This window comes from Panthera tigris, chromosome C2, assembly GCF_018350195.1.
Source record: "Panthera tigris isolate Pti1 chromosome C2, P.tigris_Pti1_mat1.1, whole genome shotgun sequence".
Taxonomy (NCBI): Eukaryota; Metazoa; Chordata; class Mammalia; order Carnivora; family Felidae; genus Panthera; species Panthera tigris.
Genome location: NC_056668.1, coordinates 109,776,186 through 109,802,695, shown reverse-complemented (window position 1 = coordinate 109,802,695; position 26,510 = coordinate 109,776,186).

Here is a 26,510-nt window from a genome sequence, read left to right as displayed (position 1 = left end):
CCTCCTTCCCGTTAAACCTAAGGTCCATACAGAACCCTGTGTACACATTGTGGGTCACCAGCAATCCCTAGTAAGTAGATACTATCAGCATGGATAATGGAAGGTTCTAAAAAGTGTGAGGCAATGATAGACTATTCAAAGTTATCAGCTACTGACACTGTGATTAGCCACACCAGTTAAGGTCCTAGCCTCAAAACGGTTATTCAAAATCCATAAGTGAAGATGCTTTTGGTTATAGATAGATGATTAACTATTCTTTGTTATGGACACACACACAAACACAGTGGGGGGGGGACGTGCACATCTGCTTTAAGTATCTTGATAAACTTCTCAGAATCTTTGGTCATAACTGACAAAAGGCCATGTATACTGACTAGGCAGAGTTTTACAAAGGCCAGCCAAATTAGGAAAGCAGAGCCGATGACCTGCTGTGATAAGAACCTTAGAAAATTCATTAAATACCTATAGTCATACTGGACTCCCAAGAAGTTGTACTTGCAGATACCACAGACCTTGGTGATACCAACAGAGTGATAAAGGACAGTACTATGGTCTGGAAGATCTTGAAAAGCTAGACTAAGGCTAGAACCCTCAAGATTATATTCAGTAGAATTAACTATGGTAGTTTGGACACATGCATTTATTTCCATGTTCTTCCAAAACTCCATGGTAACAACATATAAGAATTTTTAAAATATATAGATCTGCAAGGTCAAACAGAACGGGGAGACAAGATCACAACAGGTGAGAAATGGGAACACAGTTCTGGCAACAGGAACAACAACTAAGTGAGGTTGTGAACAAATCAAACCAGTAAGATTAATTCAGATTACACAATTCCCTCCATCCCCCTACCCAAAGGATGTGAATTACCAGTTTAAAAAAAGAAAACAATTTTTAAGTGACTTTCAAAATTATTTAAGTATCAAGGATAACTGAAAGATCTTAGGAGTTTCTATAATAGATCAAAGAAAAAAAAGTCACATGCAATATAGTAAGTTTAAGAATAACATCAGAGTTCTTAAATATGGAACTTAGAAGAAAATGGGGCAATGCCTTCAGAACTCTGAAGGTCATGTTTCCAATATAGAATTCTGTATCTAGACAAAAGATCAATTAGGAGAATTACTCCAGACACAGTATGTCAAAATTTATCTTCCTTTTTAGGAAGGAGCTAGAGGATAGATCAAAATAATAGAGCCAAGTAAAAGTAGATTCAGGAAACCTGAAATCTAACCAGAGAGATGAGGGAACTCACAGGATGATGGTAGACAGAGATTTCTAGTGGACAGGAGGTCTACAGATCAATCAATCCTCATTGGAAGACAGAAACAGACAACTTTAGAATAAGATAAAGAACACACAAGATGACTTGGTGTCTGAATCTTGTAGAACCAAATTTTTAGTACTAATAGAAAATTAAGATTTGAGTATAGGCAAGAAGAAAGCTAAACCACCAACCAAAATCAGAAGTATTAATTCTAGGGGATAAAAAGAAAACTGGACAAAGAATTACCACACCAATCAGAGCCATGGGTTGGCCATGAATAATATTTAAAAATCCATAATAATGTACATTAAGTATGGATTTCAAAAAATAAAAGTGGTTTTCCCATGGAATCAACCTGGAAAGTCATGCTTCTTTTCCCCAACAGTGGCTGTGTTAGTCTTAAGTAGACTTGTTTGGAAAGGGTAACAGAAGTCATAGTCCCAGCAGCCATGGCTGAAGGAAGGGGATCAATAACCAAATGAGCAACCCAAAATGCCCTGGTGACCATGATCATTTTCTCTTCCTAGAAAGAGCCTCTTTAGCTGGCACTGGCCTCCCATCTCTTATGATAGTAAGAAATCAAGATTAAGATCTGAGCAGAAGTCCAAACCCAAAACTGTTTGATTCAATTCATCTGTTGGAGGAGGGTATGTCAGAAAGGGAGGAGTGGGGAGGAAAGGAAATCAGACCATTACATTGATTTAAAAAGGCTGCATAGTATTATTTATATATCCAGTTATTTTCATCTATAGCCATACACTGAACCTGTTTCTCATTAGCTATATAACTTGAGATATTCTGAAATTATTTACTGAATTTAATGGGCCACTATTGGACTCTTTCACTATTTTGTTAGGCCCCATTATCCTTGATTTTAATGTTCCAATAGGGTTTTTTTGTTTTGTTTTTGGTTTTGTTTTGTTTTTAGAACAGGAAGTGATGTGTTTCTGGAATACTTTGAAACTGAAGAATCACTAAAAATGTAAGATTAAAAACAGGAAATAGATAGTTTGTAGTATGCTTTCCCACAAGTTTTATCATCAGAAGACCAAGCTCACCAAGTGGAAAACAGAACCCATACAGTATCTCGTTGCAGTAGATAGAGCTTCAGCGATCATAGTTGCAGAAAAGCCAGTGTGAAAAGAAGGTCATCCGTGTTAAGCTTTTCAGTTGGGCTTATGTCAACACCAATCATTACCAGCTAAATATGTTGATAAGAAAAATAAATTTGGGCTTTTCCTGTAGCCACTATGGAGGGATTGTATCTTCAGATAGGGGCATAGTAACAGATCTAAAACAGCTTATTATCCCTGGTTTCATCTCCCTGACTGTGGGTTGAGGAGACCTTCTCACGGAGTTTTTACAAGATGTAGAGCAAATTCTGTATTTAAAAATGTGACAAAACTTCTTGGTAAATAAGGTCTTACAGATAAGAATCCAATTTTACTGTTTTATTCCTTCAGAATAGGACTGATAGGACTGGTAAGGAGTTTCTATGTAACTTGGTGCTTGGGTGAGAAACCTAACCTTGTGACCACTAGAAACACAAAGGTGAGAGCTTCTTGGTCAACTCTGTAATATTACAATTATTCAGACACATGTTGCTTAATTGATTCAGAAAACTGGTACCAGAATTTTATGCCCAGACCTTATGTCTTGCATGTAAGTTTTCACAAGTAATGAAAATTACTTTTGAAAAGCCTCTGTGTTATTCTGATTTGCCTTTTTTAACAGGGAAAATTCTTTCTAGATATTGGAATTTAAATGTCAGATTTTAAAAGTCTGAGATATAGTTTATGTGCCATATAACTCACTCACCTAAAGTGTCAATTCAATGGTTTTAGTACATCACCAGCAATCATCCCCACAATCTAGTTTTAGGACATTTTTTCCACCCTTAAAAAAGAAACCCCATACCCAGTAGCAGTCAAGAAGAGCAGACTTGGCAGTTTTCTTTATTCCCTTAAAAAAGGGTTTAAAGATGATTTAGTTGTTTAGACCTAGCTGCCTAATGCACTTTTAGGGTAGCCTGAGATTGCTCTCTGGTGTCTCAGTATCCTATAGAGTGTATTTGTCCATCATAAGGGTTCGGGGATTACCAGTCAGTGCTAATGATGATCAGTATCACCATGTTTAATATTTGCTTGGCACTCTTAACTGGTTCTTATACACTGACTCCTTTAATCGTTCACGAATCCTACGAGGCAAATACTACTATTGTTTCCATTTTATAAATGGAGAAACAGACGTGACATCAGCTGCTTAGAATATAGTTATTTTACTAGCCGAATCATTTGGTATTCTCTAGAACTGTTGGACTGCAAAGCTCTTTCCTCCAGTTCCTTCTACAAATCAGTCAGTATTCAAGAATTTACTCTACAAATACTGTTTGGGTTATTTGAAAATGAAGCTCCATGTTCACTGGCATTACCTCAACTATGAAAATTTTCACAAAATGAAGTTGGGCATCTAATCTGTACGTGTAATTTATATATGTATTCCAGATATAGGCGATTTCCAAAGCTCTGCGCAAAGATCAGTTATTTGGACTCAAAAACACTTATCACAGAAATACTGTTTTCAGTAGTTGTAATGTCCTCTGGTTAGCCGACAAGTGCCCAAAATGCACTTGAAACTACAATCTTGCAACCATAGGGTTGTAGATGCATTAGGGTTTTAGGGTATTAGACGCCCTGTAGAGCAAAGTTTGCCTTGGGGGAGGGTCCTCAATGCCAATAAAAGCCCCCGCTGGTGGGGCTCTGCCACCTTCTGCTCCCTCTGAAGGGAGAGGAAGATGCACATGGTTTAGTTTGTGCATTTGAAGGATTCAATGGTAAATCAAGCCCATCTCTCCTTACTCTATCTCTGGAGTTAGAGGGGAAAAGGGACTCAGAGGTGGGGAGTATATCAAATGTGGCAATTCCAGCATTAAGACTGAGATTCATGTGGCAGCAAGGGGTGTAGCAGGGAGGTGGGGGCGGGGTACAGGGGGTCATGGGAAAGGCCCAGGTTGTAGACAGACATTTCTTTCTCCTTAAAGACAGTTTTTTTTTGTTTTGTTTTTTAAATTTTTTTTTAATGTTTATTCATTTTTGAGACAGAGACAGAGCATGAATGGGGGAAGGTCAGATAGAGAGGGAGACACAGAATCCAAAACAGGCTCCAAGCTCCGAGCTGTCAGCACAGAGCCCGATGTGGGGCTCGAACTCACGGACCATGAGATCATGACCTGAGCTGAAGTCGGCCGCTTAACCAACTGAGCCACCCAGGCGCCCCTAGACAGTTTTTAAATGTACTATACAACTTGGGTAAACAATGTGGAATTCTCTAAAAGACAAATAGTTTTTTGGATAAAGCATTTCAGGATTTTATTGAGAGAACCAGAGGGTTTCTGGAACAATGGTACTAAAATTTGAATGAAAACTACCTAGACATTCAGGAGCAAATTTAAAGACAACTATATAAAGAGGTGGCTGCTAAGAGCATGGACTTTGGAGCCAGACCACCTAAATTCAAACCTCAGGTCTGCTACTTTGAAATATCCATACATATATACTAGTACTTTGTATATCCCTCTAGCAGGTAAAAAAAACAAAAAACAAAAAACAAAAAACAAAAAACAAAAAAACAAAACAAAAAACAAAAAACAAAAAACGAAAAAAAACCCCAACTGTTTACGTGGTAAGCCATGAAGAGTACCAGTAGGAATGAACTTTCACCTTTTTACACCAGAAGCTTCTGCATTATTTAAAACATTTTACAATAAACAGTTGTTAGGTTTTCAAGTAACAAAGGACATGTTGTAAACATATTGGTACCTAAACAGATAAATAAGTCCCCTCATGGGCTAAAGTATCAATGCCATGAAATCTACACAACTTCATAAAATTTGCTCAGGTCATGATCTCACAATTTGTTAGTTCGAGCCCTGTGTCAGGTTCTGTGTGGACAGTGCAGAACCTAGTTGGGATTCTCTCTACTTCTCTGCCCTCCCCTGCTCATGCTCGCGCACTCTCTCTCTCTCTAAATTTTAAAAATCTAAAGAATTTACTTTCTGAATTAAGTGTACTAAAGAAAGGCTAACTCAAAGGGCAAAAAATTATTCCATGGGGGATAAATATAGCGTTAAGTGGGAGGTTACATTAGAGCTGGTCACTCCTATAAAGAGGGGAAAGACTCTGAGAAGCACAAGAATGAGAAAGCATGCTACAGGGAGAGGAAGCAGAGTCCAGACACATACAGCAGGAAGTAGAGGCCATCAGGGAAGACTGGCCAATTTGTTCGGGCAGAGTACAAATGGGACAATAGATGTATAGAACAAATGTAGAAGAAAATCTGCATGTGATTAATAACTGAAGGTTTCATTTTTATGTAAAAGTGTAGCTGGTAAGACATTAATGTGTCAACTTTTTCCAAGATTCAAAGGCATGTATTTACAAGCCATATGTGAAAGGACATTGGATATTCTGCATTCACAGAAAAGCATCCTTCGTTACTCAATTCCTGTGAAAGAATGGTGGCTTTTTCCTAATTATATGCAACTTGTGGTCAAAGGGCCAGACTCTGTGTCCCTGCCCAATAAGAAAAGGCAATGGGTAACTCTTACTCTTTTAACATGAAATTGTAAAGCAGCTAAACTTTCATGTATAGAGATAGCAAACATCAAGCCCCAAGAAATATTCACATTTAGGCACTTAAAAATATCCTTCAATCAAAGAAGATACTTTGCTAAGTATGTGAGGTGTCATTTAAAATATGAGGGCCCTGCAATTCATTAACTATGAGGGAATTAAGAATATCACCAAATATGGTACTAAAGTATTTTTCTTAATCTCCTGAGAGAATGCCCTAAATAATATATACTCACATGTCACATGTAGTACTGTCATGTGTATGTAATCTCTAAGAAAAAAATGTACATACATTTTTTAATCCCTCAGAATTATTCTTATAGCCCTACATTAAGGCCCTGGAAAGCCAATAGCCATATTCACTGGAAAAACATGGTTCATTTCTTTCTTAGTTCTTAATTTCTCCTTGTCAGTGCTTTCAACTTTATCATAGTCAAAACTTTCCCTATCAAAATTCAGGTTTGGAGGAATGAAATGTTATTGCTATTAAAACTGCCTCCAAGATACGGTAATTTGAAGAGATCATAATATTAGAACTTAATAGACACAAGTACATATATTTTTCTTTAAATATTCCCTCTGAAGGAGAGGACATGGAAATGTTTGATAGCTGTTTGAGCATACTGAAAGCATTTTAAACCTCTATGACTTTATAAAACACTTTTAGAGAATTACAATTCTATATGCAGTTAAACAGTTTTACTTTATAATTTTAGGTCTTTTTCCAATGTTACGATAAGAAACTTAAGCTTCCTGTCTGAAGTCATCATAGTCAATCCACATTTCAGGAAGTCAATCTATTATCAGACTTTCCAGATGTTTCTTCAACTTGTCTGAGGCTGCCTGCAACTCATTTGCTTCCTTTAAAGACATAGTCCTTTTCCGTTCCCTTTATGACCATTCTCAAGTAGAGAACATAGCATTTGCCCCAACATCTCGTTCATTTTTCTAAAATTACTGGTGAACATGTGTGTGCCCACTATTCTCTCATCTCCGGAAAAGTTTGTCACTGCAGCTTCCTTGGTCGGAAAGGTCCTTCTTGCAAAAAGGAAATGTATTGTTCCTTTTAAAAATATCAAAAATTCTGAAAGTCTCTAAACCAACCTGGAAGTATAGCAATAACCCTCTAACTATGTCACTATGTAAGAGAATTTATTAGGGGTTTTTATGACCTCTCATCCAAGGCCCCACCACAATTTTCTGGCACTTCCTATTGCCAAGTAAGGGTGCTGCAGATGTTCGGTGGAAAATGCTGTGATTACGTGATTTCTCTGTTCAGTGTGCCAAATACTGCATGGTTTGAGGGTTGTAAAGAATAAAAACCACAGACAGTAGGTCAGGCCTGGGAAGTTAGCCTTTTCTGCCAGTCTTATAAGGAGATTAGGACTCAGGTTACATCTTAGAGCATTTGTAAAATATTTTATACTTTCATCAACTGCAATCTTTTCCATTTTTAAGCAATTAGTCTTATTCAGGAGAAGTTTTCACTTGGGTGGCAGAAAGCAATCCTAGTAAATCATGGACTTTATTTTGCCTACATGAAATTCTGATTTGTCCCACATAATCCATCACCTAATTCCATGAGTCCCCCAAAAGTCCTTTCCTATCTCCTTTTCCTGGCTTTGATGTTCAGTCACTTTAATTCCCACTCACTTTTAATAACTTTCATAGAATACAAGGTGGATTATTTTTACATATTGAAAGGTAGAGGATATTTCATATTTTATCAATTTATAGGGTATCTCATAACGAAGAAGACAGTTTAGGAGTCAGACACATACATCAGTTCAAATACTGCCCCTATGAAAACATTCCTTTGAACCTCAGTTTTCTCACCTGCAAAATGGCAGCAGCATGGCCACCTCAGAGAACTACAGTAAAAAAAAAAAAAAAAAAAAAAAAAAAAGATGTTATACAAAGTGCTTAGAAGAATCCCTGGAGTCCAACATTAATCTAATAATAGAATGCATGCCATGTGCTATACTAGGTTCTAGTGCCACAAAGAGGAAGAAAGTAGTCCCTGCTCTCCATGAAACCCCATCTGTGAAGCAAAGATGCTGAATATAATGACAGGTAGCTACCATTATTACTTAAACTTTCTATTCTGTTCACAGACCATGCCCACAATATTAAAAACAGTTCTGTAACTGTAGCTCTAATAGATGTCTAAGCAAACTGCCATGGAGGCAAGGCTAGAAGAAAAAATGTTTTTGGAAATAGGAGTAATAAAGGAGAGTCCAGGCAACCATCAAATGTGAAGTTATTGTTGAGCTGAACTTTATACAAAAGTGACTACAGGAAGTTTCGGGAGGCAGGAACAACACAAAAAAAGCCCAAAGGTAGGAGACTGCATGGCAAGCACAGACCAGTCTTGTAAAATCAGAGTACAGTACATAGCAGGAGGGGAGGCTGGAACAGCAAGGTAATCCATTGTCAAGAGCTTTAGATGACACTGCAGTGTGTGGAGTTAGGATATAATCATATGAGGAGCCACTCATTCTCCTCACATGTAAAATCACTATAATTACATCTGTGCTCTAGAATGGAAGCTATTCGCAGTATAGAATGGAAGGGACAGGGGCTAGGCTGAAGCAGACAAGTCAAGAAAATAGAAAAAAAAGATAATAACTGAAATTAGGGCTAGTGGGGATAGAGATGAAGGACTTATTTGAAAGAGAATTGGAGATGTGCTTCATTAGCATATCTAGTCAAATGATCAAAAGGATATTTTCTTCACTGTTACCATTAAATTATTATGGAGCAGTACTCTGAAGTAAGGGCTCCATGGAGACCATCTCCCTGTCTTGGGGGGATAGTAGCAGGGGGACATTGGAGAGAGATGGAAAGCAGGAGGATAAATCTGTTTGCTCATTTGTTTTCCTTACCAAGAACCCCTTCATTGTCACCTCTGTTTAAACTCTATGTCACAACACTGACTTTCAGGAAATCCTCAAAGAGGAGAAAAAGATGATTGGGGTGGGGAGAAGGAGAAGCAGAACCAGGAGAAGTTATTTCAGAGCTCTTGGACAACAGAATTCTGCTCTGAGATAAAAGATGGAGGCCAATAGGACGCTTTATCACCTCCCAGCCAGGAGACCTTGGACAAGCCATTTAATAACACATAACCTGAGCAGCAGCATCTGTGTCAGGAAAATAACGACAACACCTGCCCTGCTTGCCTACTGGAGACCAGAAGCAATGTAAGGAGCTAACATGCCTGAAAACTCCTTCTGAAATGGCTATAATAATGTAAGGAACTATAATTAAAAGATTACAAATGTTGACATAATGGGCATTTCTTACTTCTATGGGGACTAGAGAGCATGTCTGTGCTCCCAAAGATGTTTATTTTATAAAGATATATTCATACACACACGTACAATTCACTGGAAGCATGAAGAACAGGGCTAATTCAGTCTGCTATAGATTTCAACAGGTCATAGTGGAAGAACACAAAACAGGGATCCATTATACAATGAGCTCACCCTCTAATGATTAGGCATTCTTTAAGGACCTCTGCAACACAAGATCTAAGTTCCCACTTTTTTCTATTAGGGAGATGGAAATATACTATCACATTAACTACGTAAATATAGATCACACTGAGCACAATGTTTGACATAAAATGAGGTTCCATTCCCCACATTCATTCACTTAGCAAGTTATTCTATGTCTAGTGTACCAATCATTTGAGGATCTAATAGAAATTGAGAGGGGAGCCTGGGTGGCTCAGTCAGTTAAGGGTCTTACTCTTGGTTTCAGCTCAGGTCATGATCTCATGATTCGTGACTTCAAGTCCCACATCAGGCTCCACACTGTCAGTGCTTGGGGTTCTCTCCTCTCTTTCTCTCTTAATAAACAAACAAACTTTCAAAGAATAAAAATTAACAATGACTAAGTCTCTGCCCTCATGAAGCCTGGAATATAGCTAAAGAAGAAAGGTAAACGAGAACATAGACTGACAAGTTCTATGAAAGCAATAAAAGGAGGATGTTGCAAAGCAATGAGAGCAAGATTTGAGGCGTGGATGCCAAGTCTATTTTAAGGGGAATCAAGGAAGATCTTTCAAGAATAGGATATAAAGCTGATATTTCAAGGGTATAAAGGAGCCACCTATCCCTCCCTGTCCCCCTCCCTTTCCCTGTCCCCCCCACACAGTCCAGGCAAAATGAAGAGAGTAGAAAAAAAACCTCAAGTGGCAAAGGGCTTGGAGTGTTTACAACACCTGAAGAAGGTCAGGGCAGCTGGAAAGCAGCTAGTAGTAGGCAGAGCCATAGAGATGAAATTGGAGAAGTGTAGAGGCCAGATCACATGGGGCCATGGGCATCGTCGTCCTAAGAGTTTGGATTTAATTCTATGTTCAATGGTAAGAGACTGAGATATTTTAAAGAACAGACATAATCTAAGTTCTAGTACCAGCACTGTGCCTCACGTGTAAGTAAGCTTTGACAAGCAGAATATCCTATTTGACTTCTATACATTTCACATTCAAGATGTCCTTCAACTTCAAAGCGTAGCAATAAACAAGTACCTACCATGTTTAAAATTTTGCTGAATGCTTTTTATTAATTATGAGATGTAATCATGGACCAGTGATTCCTGGGTCTGATGCCCTGAACTATTCCCATCAGTCAAGTAAATATCTTCCAAAGTCATTTCTCAATAACTTGATAGTCTACCATAAAATAATGCTCAAAATAAATAGCTCTTTTCTGCTACAGCTGATCCCTGTTCCCCCACCACCCTTTCTCTAGTATCTATTTTCCTTCCTCAAGATAGAAGATGAAGGGGAGGAGAGTTAGCTTTCTGGTGACCTGCTATCAGTATACTGACCAATACTAAGAAGCCATTTTCTTTGCCAGACCAACATAGGTATCAAGCCATTTAGAAAGGGAGAAGAACAGCTGTCCTACTTTTCTCTTAAACTGATCCTTTTTTTTTTTTTTTTTTAAATTATGTGATGTACTTGTCTTCAGGTCCAGCTCCTCTGATTCCTGGTCCTATGATAGGCTTTTATGGGACTTGTAGAAACCATTCTCTGTGTTTCTGTATGGCAACCTACTGCTTGGTTGGACTCCTCCTCATATCCATTCCTATTCTCTCATTTGTTTCTGTTTCCTTTCTTTCTCTCCCTGGAGAGTCAAAGAATATAACATTTCAGATGAAATTGTGTTAGGACAAAGTTTTCACATTCTACAATAGTTCTTCCTGTGGTTTTCACTAACTAAGTGTTTCTGGATATATGCTCAGCAGTGGGCCATGATTTTTATTTTAAAAGGAAAAAAAGTGTTCACCGTTTAGAAGCAAAGTTCTCCAGCTTTGGGCTCATGGCACAGGGGGAATATAATCCTTCAGTGAACAGGAGCCTCAGGTGGGCTGCATCTCTTTTCATCTTTATCTCTAGCCAGTCCCAGAGGGAAACCATATAATTAGGTTAAAGTGGGCACACATAAAAATGTAAACTGTACTAGAACAAAATGAATAGGGCAAGGGGTCTTCCCTTTTGAATGAGGGCAGTGGGAACAAATTAACATGTAGGATTTCATATGAGGAATAATTTAAAAAATAAATAGGGGTGCCTGGGTGACTCAGTCGGTTAAGCATCTGACCTTGGTTCAAGTCATGAAATCACAGTTCATGTGTTTGAGCCCCCTGTCAGGCTCTGTGCTGACAACTCCGAGCCTGGAGCCCAGTTTGGATTCTTGGACTCCCTCTCTCTCTGCCCCTCCCCCACCTGTGCTCTACCCCAGTCTCTCAAAAATAAATAAATGTTAAAAAAGTTTTAAATAATGATTACAGCCATCAAAAGTAAAATCACCTAGCAACTTTCAAGGAAACTAGTAGGTGCTGGGTAAATGTCAACTAAGTCATCAATAGTCTTACAGTTTATAAAAAATGTGTAACATATCACATTTTGTTTTCACAGCTCAGGGGAAATTAGAAACCTGTTGTTATAGTCAAATCAAACGGACAAAGTTTACGTAGTGGAGCTCACACTCCAGTATCAGTCCAGTTGGGCTCTAGGACCTGACAATACCACTTACCTATGTGACCTTGAGCAAGTTACTAGTATCCTGAAGTATCAATGAAGTATCAACTATAGGATAATAAGAATAGCCATTCACCCCCCAAAAAAAAACTGTTTCAGGGATTTTAAAGAATTGAAATAAAGAGTACAGAGGATTTTCTGCATGCCTTAAGTATATAGTAACCATCTAAGTATGCTTACTGTGGTCATAAAACAAAACTAGGATTGAAACCCCAAACCAACTTTACATTTCATGTATAAATCTTTGGAAGCTTGGAAGGTTTTAGATGTTTCATTCTCACATACAGTTAATATTAAATAATGTGTATTTTACTGAACATTTCATCCACTTTGGGATTAGCTGTCATAATAAAGCTTTAGAAGCCACATTTTTTAGCCTTATACCAAAAGGCTTACTCATGGCTTTACAGTAAATCCAGACTCCTCAACACCAACCAATAGCCTCAGTTCTGCATTGACTGAGGAGTGGCCTCTGCTAAAAATCTTTTTATTAGAGGTTCTGTATTCACATAGGATGAAGGGGTCTACTTCAGAAAACCCCACACCACCCTTCTAAACCTACCAGAAATTAGATTTTACTCTCATCTCATCTCAGCCAAAGATGGTTAGGTACTTACTTAACCAAGTGCCATCTTTCCTCTTCAATTTTCCCAACCAGACTACTCTGTGTAAATAACAGTATGTGTTCCAGATCCCTGGAGAGATAGGACTCAATCTTCTTCCAAAGACCACAAAACAATGGCCTACACATTTAATGCAGTCACACACGTGTTTCATTTGGTCTATGTGTTGTATTGCAACTGTAAGTCAACATTTCATTAGTTTCCCCCCCCCCCCCTTTTTTAACTAAAAGTCTGATCTTCTAGCTTATCTTGAGTAATGAGAGTATGTTAAGTTGGGGCTGATAGAAGCTGCCTTCTTTGGTGGATCAAATCCTTTCCAGGTTGCCATGACCACCCCCCAACCCTGACCTTTGTATTATACCTTGTCCACCTCACTCATTTAGAGGCATTTCCTGGACCCTATAGGCATTTGGGTTTTTAAAGTTTTATGCTACACACTCTAGAATTTCTTAAGTATGCCTGTTTGCTATTTGAAAGTTTTTGAACATCAAGAGCCCTCGCTAATAAGTTCTAACACCTAGCACATGTAGTTGCTACTCTGTGCTAATGACAAAGACATCCATGCCATGTGTACTGTCGGGTAACTTTGATTACACTATTCTTCCTGCTCCTCTATCTGCCAAAACTTTTAAAAACAACAGACCCTTACTAGACCCTTTATTACTCAGCCCATTACCCAGTTTTGGTCATTGATCTTTCAAGTGGGTGTGGAGACACGGCACATCCTTAGAGTTCAACAGCAGTCTCCGAGCCCTAGCCCCAGTTCTCACCATTTGAAGTTTGAGAGTTACTGTATCATCTTCACCTTGTTCTCCAACTTCCAGTCACACCACTACCAGCAGCATCAAGGTGCCAGTGACATCTCTTAACCCAGTGCTTGTAAAATTCCTAGCTCTTTATAAAGGCTTCAAGTATCATGCATCCCTCGTCTTTCCATTAATGCCAACACATTTCTTCATTCACTTATTTTTATTATTTATAGTCTACTTCCAAAGATACAACATAGAAGGAAAAAATTTCAAGTAAGATAAAACCTGAAGACCACCAAGACCGAAGAGGCACATATAGGATTTGAAACGAAGATGAAAGGTAATCATTGTAAAGCAGGATGAATGACAGCTCCTAATAGCACAGAACTTACTCAGTTTCTTAGCAGCCAAGTAGAAAACAGGATATAATCCAGGCATGGAGTGACAAGCAGTAATTTCCAAGATGACCTTCCTGCTTGTCCTAGTCTAAGTCATACTGCATAACATAGTTATACACCCACATTTTCGTCCCTTGCTTGACTCCCACTTTTGAATGGTCCTATCTATACAGCTACATGCCCAGAGTGAACAAAATGATGTCAAACAAAACCAACAAACCCATGTCTACAAAGATCCATTCAGAAGGTCTCTTCCCCTTCTCCATCCCAACAGTCTCCCTCCTATTTTCCCTGGTCCTGTCCCTATCTTGACTCTATCCACTCTCCCACCCCTTGTTCAGACACAAGTATGGTATAGGTGTGGTCCTGGCTTAAGCTCCAGCTGTTATGCCCACCATCTTAGAAATGCCTGAGAAGATCTTGTCAACCCACCAGTAGTCTATATATGAGGGAGTATGGAGTCCCTGAATAAGCAAAGGTTCAGACACAATACACTTGATAGAGTAATGCATCCTTGGTAGTGAATTGAAAAATCTAAAGGAAACATCATGTTTATCATTAAGATTTTTCTTGGGGTCCAGCACCCTTCCCTGATCTGCTTACTCCTGGTTGGATGCATGATCAAGCCCTGGGAGGCAGGAAGGGCAAGTAGGGTGTAAAGCTACAAGTTGAATTGAAGGTACTTATTTTCTTTTCGTTTAACACAAGGGCATCACATATCTATGACACAGGGAACAGGACTCTTAGGATTGTAATGACAAAGATGGCCAGAAGCTCCAATGCGTTGAGCTCCATCCATCAGAGATTGCAGGGAGAGCTTTCCCAGCAGAAACCTTCCTGATGCTCTGTGGAAGGGGTGGTACAACAGCAGGCTGGTCGGGGCCAGAAGGTGTGGTGGTTCCATTCTAGGGAGGAGGTGAATGGCATGGGGAAAGAAAGCAAGCAATACAAACATGGATGCCACAAGGTACCTGTTAAGACTAATTTAGGAGTTCAGGTAGAACATCTTATGATTCCTTGAAATCTCCACTCTGTGGGACATGCAGAGGTTTATAACCCTGTATTAATAGAGTTCACAAGGGGCACCTGGGTGACGCAGTCGGTTAAGCAACTTCGGCTCAGGTCTTAAGCTCGCAGTTGGTGAGTAAATTCGAAACCCGCGTAAGACTCTGTGCTGACAGCTCAGAGTCTGGAGACTGCTTTGGATTCTTTGTCCCCCTCTCTCTCTGCCCCTCCCCCGCTCATGCTCTGTCTCAAAAATATATAAAAACAGGGGCGCCTGGGTGGCTTGGTCGGTTCAGCATCTGACTTCGGCTCAGGTCATGATCTTGAGGTCTATGAGTTCGAGCCCCGCGTCGGGCTCTGTGCTGAGATCTCAGAGCCTGGAGCCTGTTTCAGATTCTGTGTCTCCCTCTCTCTCTGCCCCTCCCCTGTTCATGCTCTGTCTCTCTGTCTTAAAAATAAATAAGCGTTAAAAAAAATTTTTTTAATAAAAAAATAAAAAATAAATAAATAAAAACATTATGGTTTCACTCTTATGTGGATCCTGAGAAACTTAACAGAAACCCATGGGGGAGGGGAAGAAAAAAAAAAAGGTTCGAGTGGGAGAGAGCCAAAGCATAAGAGACTGTTAAAAACTGAGAACAAACTGAGGGTTGATGGGGGGTGGGAGGGAGGGGAGGGTGGGTGATGGGTATTGAGGAGGGCACCTTTTGGGATGAGCACTGGGTGTTGTATGGAAACCAATTTGACAATAAATTTCATATATTAAAAAAAAACATTAAAAATTAAAAAAAAAAAAAGTAGAGTTCACAGGTAGGTTACAGTGATATGTATCCCTCAGATTTTACACTTTGGTTAGGGATAAAGGACCCTTGGTGTCACAATTCTATAAATCCCTTCTTTGCGACATATGAGGCAGGCCACCTAGGCCAATATCAAACTGGTTTATCCTTCACGGAGCAGGGCTTACATCTCAGTTGGGCTAACCTATGCCACCCAGTCACCTCTCACACACCTTCCTTGAACAAAACTCTATTCCAGTTAGGCTACACCTTCCATCTACACAGCACTCGGCCTTGTCTGTACATTTTCTTGTGCTTTGTCCATGCCCAAGTCTCTATTTGCCTACTGACCTCAAGTCTGTGCTTCTACATATCAGTATACATTTCACTAATTATTTCCCTGTATTTGCATTCTCAGCATCTCAGCAGGCATGTATTTCAGCGATGCTTTCGAGTTGTTGCCTGTGTATGTATATTTGGATTAAGCATTTTAACTTGAACACAGAAGTTAAACACCATCTTTAATAATCAATAAGGGTTTACCAAAATTTTATGTGCTCAGCAATGTTCTGGATACACATAAGAAAAGATACTATTTACCATTCCCAAGAGTTTGCTAGCATAGCACTTTAAGAACAATAGGAGACAGCAGTAATTGAATGGGCAAACATCACTAAGGCAGGGATAGTCAGATGGTTTCAAGAAAACAAGGAAATTTGAAATTGGTCTTGAGGGATGAACAAGAGTATCACAACAGGCAGGGAGGAAAATGGAAAAACAGTCTTCTTTCACTACAGAGCTCATCCTACATGCCTCTATCCCCAATCATGATCATACTTGCCATTTCCCCTCAACAGTATGTATACCTACACTTTTGTTCACATTCTTTCCTGTCTTTTCTATTCGATGAAACCCTGCTTACTTTCAAACTCTAGTTCAAAAATTTCTTCGTACTCATTTGCTTCTCAAGTCAAATAGAGCTACTCTTCTAAATTCACAGAAATTCATTCATTCCTCAATTACAGCACTTATTAGTAGCCAACATTTTTTTCTACTTAAATGCAGAGTCCTTCAACTGCATTTTGGGGTCTTTGATTTGGGCACCTAGCATACAGTTTGGCTGCATTGAGTATGGACTTAGTCACCATTAGGTCTCAAAATAACTGACTAAACATGTAGGCACCAGGATATGAGGAAATTGGATAGAACGTGTTAGTTGTATATTAAAAATCACCCCCCCAACTCAGTGGCTTAAACAGTAATTTATTAACTCATGATGTCCAGGAGTTAGGAATTCAGACATGACTCAACCATGGTCCTTTGGCACAGGGTCTTCTAAAACTGTGATCAAACAGTGGGCCAGGGCAGCAGTCACCTCCAGACTTTGCTGGAGAAGGATCCGTTCCAGACCTAACTCACATGGCTATTGGCCTGGCTCAGGTCCTCACTGGCTTTTGGCCAGAGACATCAACTCCTCCTCAGGTAGGCCTCTCATTAGGGGCGCTCACAAATGGTGACTGGCTTCTCTCAAAGAGGAGAATGAGAATGCTCTCAAGACAGAAGCCACAAAGTCTTTTCTTACAACAATCTTTACAATCTTTACTTCTCTCATATGCTATTCCTTAGAAACTGGTCAATAAATTCAGCCTATACTCAACGAGAGGGATTACACAGGGACACATATAAAAAAGAGGGGGGTTATTAGGAGGTATCTCAGAAGATGCCCTCAACACAGAACTTGACAGGAAATCTCAAGGATGAATGAGAGCCAGACCATGAAAGACCTTATAATGTCATGCTTAAGAACATTTATGCATTCGTGGAACATGCAATACAATTATCACACAAGAAGCTCACACATTAAGCAGATTATTCTGAATGTTTAAGAATGCTTGAGAAGCCTTCATTGGATTGGGTTATTGTGATATTACAAGTAGGAAAGCCAATAAAAAGGCATTTATACCAACATGTCAAGTCTTCCTTGGGAATTCATGTTTTCATTCAAGTATTTTGCTCCTACCCGTCAAGGTTCTTTTGAATATCAAAAAAGGCGAAATTTTTAAATATGTGTGATAAAGTATTCTAGCCAATGGTTATAAGATATCTCACATGTGTGAAAAGGTATATTTGGTAAGAGCTTAAAAACAAGTGTCAAGGTCAAAAACAGATTGAGAAATTGTTACAGATTGAAGGAGACTAAGGAGATGGCTGATTAAATGCAAGATAGCATCCTGGATTTGATCCCAGAACAGATAAAAACCTATCCGTGGAAAAACTGGGAAGGCCAACCCAAACACGAGGCATAGTTAGCAGTACTGTATCAAGGTTATTTTTGTAGCTTTAATAGATGTACCATGGTTAACATTACAGAAAGCTGAGTGAAGCATACATAGAAACATTACTTTTCTTCACAACACTTCCATAGATCTAAATTTCAAAATGTAACTTGGTTTTTAAATTCAGGTTAACATACAGTTTAGCATTGGTTTCAGTAGAACTCAGTGATTCATCACTTACACCAACACCCAGGGCTAATCCCAACAAGTGCCCTCAATGCCCATCACCCACTTCCACCACCCGTCTAGCAACCCTCAGTTTGTTCTCTTTATTTATGAGTCTCTTCTGGTTTGTCTCCCTCTGTTTTTGTCTGATTTTTCTTTTCCTTCCCCTGGGTTCATCTGTTGTGCTTCTTAAATTCCACATATGAGTCAAGTTATAAGATATCGGTCTTTCTCTGCCTGACTTATTTTGCTTAGCACAATACACTCCAGCATTTTTTAAAAGAAACATCAGGAACAGAACATTTAGATACATAGCTGACAACTCCTGAAGAAGCTTGGATGTGACTGTGGTTAGAAATCACTGGTCTCAGAAAGAAAAAGAAAATCACTGGTCTCGTTCTATTGAAGAAAACAACTTAAAAATCAGGCTCTGTGGGTGGTAGATAGTGGAAATGCTTCCAGACTCCCAGCTGTTGTATCTCCATGAAGAAAGAGCTCACCACATTCTCAGGAGGTTTTCATGCTGATAAAAATAAGTTAGGCAAAAGCCCTTGGGAAAAATCTGAAATTATGTATTAATCTGATGGAATTTTTATGATTTTTGTTCAAGAATCCATAGTTCACATTTAAAGGGAAAGCAGAGCCCTGTTACAGGAGGAAGTGTGCACATTGTAAAACAAGATAATTTGTATTTTTATCCTGAAACAGACAAGCAGGTAGAAAGGGAAACTTATGGTCTTTTAAATTAGAGAAAGGGGTCTTGGCAGAGCTTGGCTTCTTTCCTTAGGGTATGTTTTGGTCTATAGGTCCAAAATAACCCCCCTGTTTACCTGCCTTCTAATCAAATGGAAATTTTAACTGGGTTTTCTGAAAGAAGTAATTCCAGCTAGCTATCCATGTAGCAGGATGAATCCAGTACAATGATGTTTGGTAGATGTTTTTCTTTACCTATTTCAGCTTTCGAATCCATTCCCAGGAATAGAGCTAGATCCTGAGTAAAGACGACTTTTAAGTTAAAAATCAGCACCCCTGGATCTGCTTTTAATTACTGATTTGCAAGCAAATCTTCAAGGTAACCTTGCTACACCCCTGGCCATTTGAACAAGGCTGCTTTCAGTGGTACTGTTTCTTGCCTTCTTCCGCCCTCCAAAGGCTAACTTGGACACCATGAATTACCTGACATGTCTGATCTAGCAGAAATTTGAGGAAGTATGCCCAAACTTATAGAAAAGCATACTTCTAAAATCTTAAATGCCTAATATAAATAGGATGTAGAGATCAATTAACCAGAAAAATTTACCTACTGTGCTTACTATAGCAAAATGTTTAATAAGGATATATATATTTAAAAACTATCTTAAAATGTCTGCTATGGGACAAACTATATCCCCCAAAATGCCTATATTGAAGCACTAACCTCCAATAGGATAGTCTTGAAGGGGAGGCCTTTGGGAAGAAATTAGTTTAGAGGAGTTCATGAAGGTGGGGCCCTCATGAGGGGATTAGTGCCTTTAAACAAGGACACTAAAGAGCTTGCATGCCTACTCACTCTGACTCTGGGCCATGTAAGGACATAAACGGCGGCCATCCACAAGCCAGAAAGAAACCTCACTGGAGATCAAACCACATAGTACTTGGACTTAGATTTCTCAGCCTCCAGAACAAAATTTCATTTAATTTATCAGGTCTCTCTAGTATTTTGTTAGAGCACCTTGAGCTAATGACAATCTAAGAAAACACAGCAGGACACTAAGTCCTAATTGTCAAGTTTAATATGCTTTGGTCAAAAGCAGTGATAGGGTGACTAAGGAATGGATTTTGGATAATTTGAGACTTGATCCTTGTAGGCCTTTCCAGTTGTCAACTGGACTCACAAGTGTCCTCACCCTATAGGCTTGGTCTCTGCTGGTCCCAGTTCCATCCTGACCATGCCTCGGTCTCACCAGTCAGCAGGAGCCACAGGAGATTCACTGCTTTTAGAACTTGTATCTGCCAGAAGGGGCCTCATCCTTGGTGTCCACTAGGCTGCTTCCTAACCATTTTCCCTTGCCCAGTGGGCCAATAATTAGGCTTAGGCCTTTGCTTTAATTACGTTTGTTAGACTTGGTTTCCTTACCGAAATGGGATCCTGTATGCTGAGCTTCCACCAAAGATGGGGAGAAAGTAGAGGAGTGGTAGGAGAGGGCAATGCAGGATTCTTGGTAAATATGGAAGCATAGGAATAAAAGACATACAGGTGGAAACAAGTAAGGATATAGTTATAAAATAATCTTAACCTGCCCTGCCCCCTGACGCACACCCCAACAGACGAGACTAGACGAGCTGGGCTAGAAAATAAGGGGAAATGCTTATTTTAGAAATCGTCATTCTATAGTATTTTTATATAGTGTGTAACCCAATCAACAGTTTAGTAAGGTCACCAATATGAAACTTTTATACTCACTTAAAATAAAAAACACAACTTTGGGAGGCACTATTTAATCAGGCTACCTAAATATGGTCTTCCAAAGCCTGGCGGCCACAAAAAATGAAACATTTGTTCCATACTTCGAAGTTTTTTCATAAACTTTAGAACATTATACTGCTTAACATAAGCAATGCCTACCCTACTTGGCAAGGACTTTATAGAAGTAACCACCTGAACCAGTTCCAAACCAGTCCCAAGCTGTCAATGTGACATACTTCAGCAACCACCCCTCTGAAAAAAGTCCATCAACATTGCTGGCTGGGAGCAACTTACCCTTGAATATTTTCAACTTCCAAAATTTACCAGTTATGCAACTCCATGGTTTCACAAACACTATACAAGTTCCTATCTTTGCTTTGCTCAGAAATGAACAACCACAGCTCTACTGCAGCAAGAAATAAATTCTGTTAGGTGGGATAAACAGTGTTCTTCCTTTCAAATACTTCCTTTGGCACTGCGTATTACACATTATCAACTGTCTGAGACTGATTACTTGCTCTCCCCAATACTTACTTGAAGAATGTGTAATCATCTCACTGGACAGTAGGATCCATACCAGTGGTTCCCTAGGAGGGATGAGGGGGACAATTTTGCCCCAGGGGACATTTCACAGTCCAGAGAGACCTTTGGTTGTCTTGGCAGAGGGGAGAGAGGGCCACCGACATCTTACAGGTAGGAGCCTGAGACATTGCCAAACACCCCACAATATGCAGGATAGCCCCTCTGTACAGTGAATTCTATCCCAAAATGTCAATACTATTATGAAACCCTGGCTTAAGATAACAGAATGTGAACAACATTAGAAAATTAGGCTTCTGAAAAAGGGAAGACTTTGGAATATTTGAATCATTTTGCCTCCTCACTAACCAATCCACATTTTCATTGAATTTCAAATGTTAGTTTTCCCCCCACAGTATTTCGAAATACTCCAACAGGAAAAAGAAAAAAGAAAAAAAAAAAGACATTAAAATCTCCCAAGGGTCAGATTTCTTCCTTTATCCTACCCCATCAAGATTCCCCTAGCCCAAAGGAAAACAGACTGATCAGCCAATCCAGTCTCTCCAAAACAAACTTGTAGTTTTTCAAGCCAGTCTCTTAGAATACTCCTTAAAATACCTTCTATTTAATCATTTTTAGTTATGCAGTGCCTTCTGCCCAGCCCCTTATTCTCTCCATCTTTCTAGCACCGACAACTTGGGAAAGCTCTCTACATTCACCAGTTCCTTTCCCCTTCTCTTTATTCCACTGCAAATGCACTTTTATCCACTCTTCCCCCCTCTCCAAGGGTTTCCCTCAAGGTCAACCCAGATTTCCAAATCCAATAGCAATTCCTTCATTTCAAACACTTTTCTGTATACTATAATAAAGTAGGCTCCTCCTTTTACCTGCGTATCTTCCTCTCCAGTTGGCTTTAACATTGAGATTTCTTTTCTCTAAGCCTGACATTTGTTTCTCATGGCCCTTCCCCACTTTCACCTAAATTTAGGCACTTCCTAAAGCTCTTAGGTTCACCTACCACCGCCACCCCGCAGTGCCATCCATAGAGCATTTATGTCCCAAATCCACATCTCCAGCCCCAATACAAACCTCCATTTTATCATATTTACTTTGGTAAAACATAGGATTGACTCTGGTTGCCATACACATATTTTCTCCTGACTTCATTAGTGAAATGCACACATTGTTGGTGTGAGTGTAAATTAGGAAAACCCCTCTGGAAAGTATTTGTTAGTATCTTAAAAACATAAAAATATATCTATCTTATGGCTCAGGATTCCACTTCCGGGCATACACCCAACAGAAGTGAGTATATATGGGGGCGCCTGGGTGGCCAGTCGGTTAAGCGTCCGACTTCAGCCAGGTCACGATCTCGCGGTCTGTGAGTTTGAGCCCCGCGTCAGGCTCTGGGCTGATGGCTCGGAGCCTGGAGCCTGTTTCAGATTCTGTGTCTCCCTCTCTCTCTGCCCCTCCCCCGTTCATGCTCTGTCTCTCTCTGTCCCAAAAATAAATAAAAAACGTTGAAAAAAAAAATTTTTTAAAAAAGTAGTGAGTATATATGGACATCAAAAGACCCATACAAGGGGTGCCTGGGTGGCTCAGTCGGTTAAGCATCTGACTCTTAATTTCATCTCAGGTCGTGATCTCACAGTTGTGGGATCGAGCCCCACATTAAGCTCTGCGCTGACAGCTTTGACCCTGCTTGGGATTCTCTCTCTTCCTCACTCTCTGCCCCTCCCCTGCTCACGCTGTGGGTCTCTCAAATTAAAAAGAAAACAAAGGGAAAAAAAAAGACACATACAGGACTATTTATAGCAACATTAGCATTATGGCAACAAATTAGAAACCACCCACAAGTCTATCAATAGATGGGACACCTAAGTTTCTGGTATACTCCTCCAATGGAGCACTATGTAGTATTGAAAAACATGGTTACATGTCACAGATAAAATGTTGAGCTAAAGAAGTAAACACAAGGACGTGCAGTAGAATTTCAATTACACAGACAGACAAATCAAACCTCTGGTGACACAAATCAGAACTATTACCTTTGGTGATATTTTTAGGGTGTTTGTAGTGCTCCGGATCTCCATATGGGTGGTGGATGCACAGATGGGTCCACTTAGTATTATCATTAAGCTATAGACAAGTGTTACTTGTTTATCCTTTATGTAGGTTTTTTTTTTTTTTTTTTTTTTTTTACTTTGTTTGAGAGAGAAAGAGAGAAAGACAGCACGCTCGTGCTCACGAGTGAGTGCGTGAGCAGGGAAGCGGCAGAGAGAGAATCCCAAGCAGGCCCCACATGGTCAGTGCAGAGCCCAAGTGGGGCTCAATCCCATGAACTGTAAGATCATGACATGAGCCGAGATCCAGAGTTGTATGCCTAACTGAGCCACACAGGCACCCCTTTGGGGGGGGTGGTGGTGGTGATATTTTAATCTCACCACTTAGATTTTCAGGACACATTCATGGATGGTTTAAACATTCAAGGGGCACCCGGGCGGCTCAGTCAGTTAGGTGCCTGAGTTCAGCTCAGGTCACGATCTTGTGGTTCCTGAGTTTGTGCCCTTCGTGGAGAGACTGGAGCCTGCTTCAGATTCAGTGTCTCCCTCTCTCTCTCTGCCCCTCCCCAACTCGTGCTTTCTCCCAAAAGAAAATTTTTTAAACATTCAAATGTGTTCCCATGCTTTAAGATGCCACAGAACCCGAAATTTCTAACAACGCTGAAGTCCTCTTGTTAATCAGACTGTGTGGTATTTGTACTTTTAGAAGGAATCCTTAGATACCTAATTGTCATAGGATTGTCAGCTTCCCTAATTAAGTCACAACTACTCATTATGCAATATGAACTCAAAAACAGACCAGAAGAAATCTGCATATTAAAGCTATCAGCCATATCATTTAACATATGCCACTTAGATTTTTCACCTTCTTCATAAGCAAGTTTGAAAACAATTTTGAAGACACGGAAATCCTCTTATGAGCTTTTCTCCAGAAACTGCTCTCCTGATCCTCTTCAGAAAAAGTGAATTTCAATGTGACTTCCCAATTTCTTCACAGAAACCCTCTTAATGTCAGAAACTAAAAGAGTAAATTTACTTTAACCCCTTTAATATGAAATTAACATAACTGCACTGAAATACATTTGCTTTTAAGATTATTATAGTGAGGTAGGTGTGTGTGTCAACTAAGTGGGATTCTCTCACATACAGGGATAAAATGAAAACACAAGTCCGTTCTAGAGAAAGCCTATCAAATAGAAATTCAACCTACTCTTAAAACTTGAACTGAGATTTTACATAAGTTAAATTCATGGAGTTGTTTTAAGGTTTTTTAAAACACAGAGTGCTTTTTGGAAAGAAATTACTTAAAACCTTTCTATGGCTTTTCAAACAACCATGATTAACTGGCAAAGCTGCCTCTTATTTCAGCATTTGTCATTGGGACCAGGTTTCTAATATTATTCTGACTTTTCATGCTTTTCCTTTCAAAATCTATCATTTTTTATGTGATAATTTATCATCTTCAGGCTGTAATCTCAGTCACTGTGTCATACCAAAAATTGGAAATTCATGGTTAATAAATCTCCAGGAAAGAAGTCAGCAGAAACAGAGAAATCATGTTAGATCTAGTGCGATGTTACTCAGCCCCGTAGGCAGCCTGTGAAAAACGTTGGGGCACCAAAAACGTTTTTAAGAGTTTTATATTTGTTTTTAAAAGGTAGTAAACATATTTTCGGAAAAAGTCAGAACTTCCTTGGATTTTCTCATACTTACCTTAAAGTTTAGTTTTTAAGTTTAAAAATATTGGAGGTGGGAAATCATTTGTTCCACTACTTAGGGCCACAAGACGGATTGATGAGGAGGCCCCATTTTATACACTTCTAGATAAGGTGTGTTTTTACAAATCTGGATAGGACTACTTCAGTTTCTACACACAATCTCTCTAAATGAAAGAATATCACAGAGCTAGGTGGAGAAGTATCCAGGACATGTTTTCAAAGAAAGTCTTCCCCTTCCCCAGTTGGGGTTCATTTCTACAGTCAACAACAACAACAAAATACTTTTGGTTCACCACTGATTTTCCGAAGTTTCTAGTTGCTCCCCATGTGTTTTACACAAATTTTACCTTACTACAATTTCAGGTCATGCCTTGAGTGTTATTAAAAACTTGCAAGAACATCAAAAATTAAAATCAAACCACTCACAGTTCTGCGTTCACCTCCCATCTCTGGGGAAACACCAACACTTCTGAAAAGCAGCCTACACCCTACCTTAAATAGGTAGATACTTAAATACATCACAAGAGAAGAGTCCAGAGCTCTACACAGCTGTTTTCAATCCTTGGTGTACACTGCCATCACCTGGAATCGGAGTTAAGTGATCTGGGGAAGGGCAGTAACTGTGGCATGCTTATGAAGCACCCAGGTGATCCTACTATGCACACAGGGATGAAAACTGCGTTAGGGGGGCCTGGGAGGCTTAGTCGGTTGAGCGTCTGACTCTCGATTTTGGCTCTGGCATGATCTCCCAGTTTGTGGGATCCACCCCCAACATTGGGCTCTGTGTTGACAGTGTGGAGCCTGCTTGGGATTCTCTCTCTTCCTCTCTCTCTGCCCATCCCCCACTCACAGTCTCTCTCAAAAGAAATAAACAAACAAACGAAAAACCTACTGCTCTAAACCTAAAGCTGATTCAAACTACAGTGAAATATCTTGGGTTGTTAATTTCTTTATCATGTTAATTTTTACTTAGGAAACAAGATTTTAGTTTTAGCTCACTGAAATCGCAGCAACAAAAATAAAATTATATCCTTAATTTCATACTTTTTGGCCCACTGCCATATTAAATGAATCAGAAAACATCTAAATTCTTATCCTGATACAACCAGCATCAAAAGATAGACTACATTTGCTAGAAGGGAATCTCAGCTCCTCAGAAATTCCTCAGCTGGATTTACAAATGGGTCACTCTATTTTTCCTACCTTCAACATTCCTCTTTCCTGAAAGCCTGCCCCCACCCCCAACTTCCCCTAGCACTCAGCAAAAGAAGGACCAGTACTGAGAAATGTTTAACAAGACGCTCTCTGGACGTGGGATGAAGGAAGATAGAGGAAGCACTGGTTCGCAACATTTGCTGATTTCCATATAGTACCTACTCCACCACAGCCTACTTACTGGCTTGTAGAGTTTTAAAAAAAATATATAACAATCTTCTGAGCCAGTATGAGACAATTCCAATACCCCACTATGAAATTAACATGTTTATGTATCAGAGACCTGGATCAGTAGAAACTAAGATTTAGTCCCATGCAACATATTCCTTGGCATACCTCTCTACATATATCAATTTGGAAATTCTGATTTACAGTGGACTTGAGGAACTACCCTCAGATGGAGAACATTCTTGAACTATGTTTTATCCACAACTGGGTCAGAAATATATACATATATCTGTGGAACTCTGAGCAAGAAGGGGGAAAAAAAGGCCCAAGACTGTAGTGACATTAAGAGAAATCACCAAAAAGAAAGACTTCTATG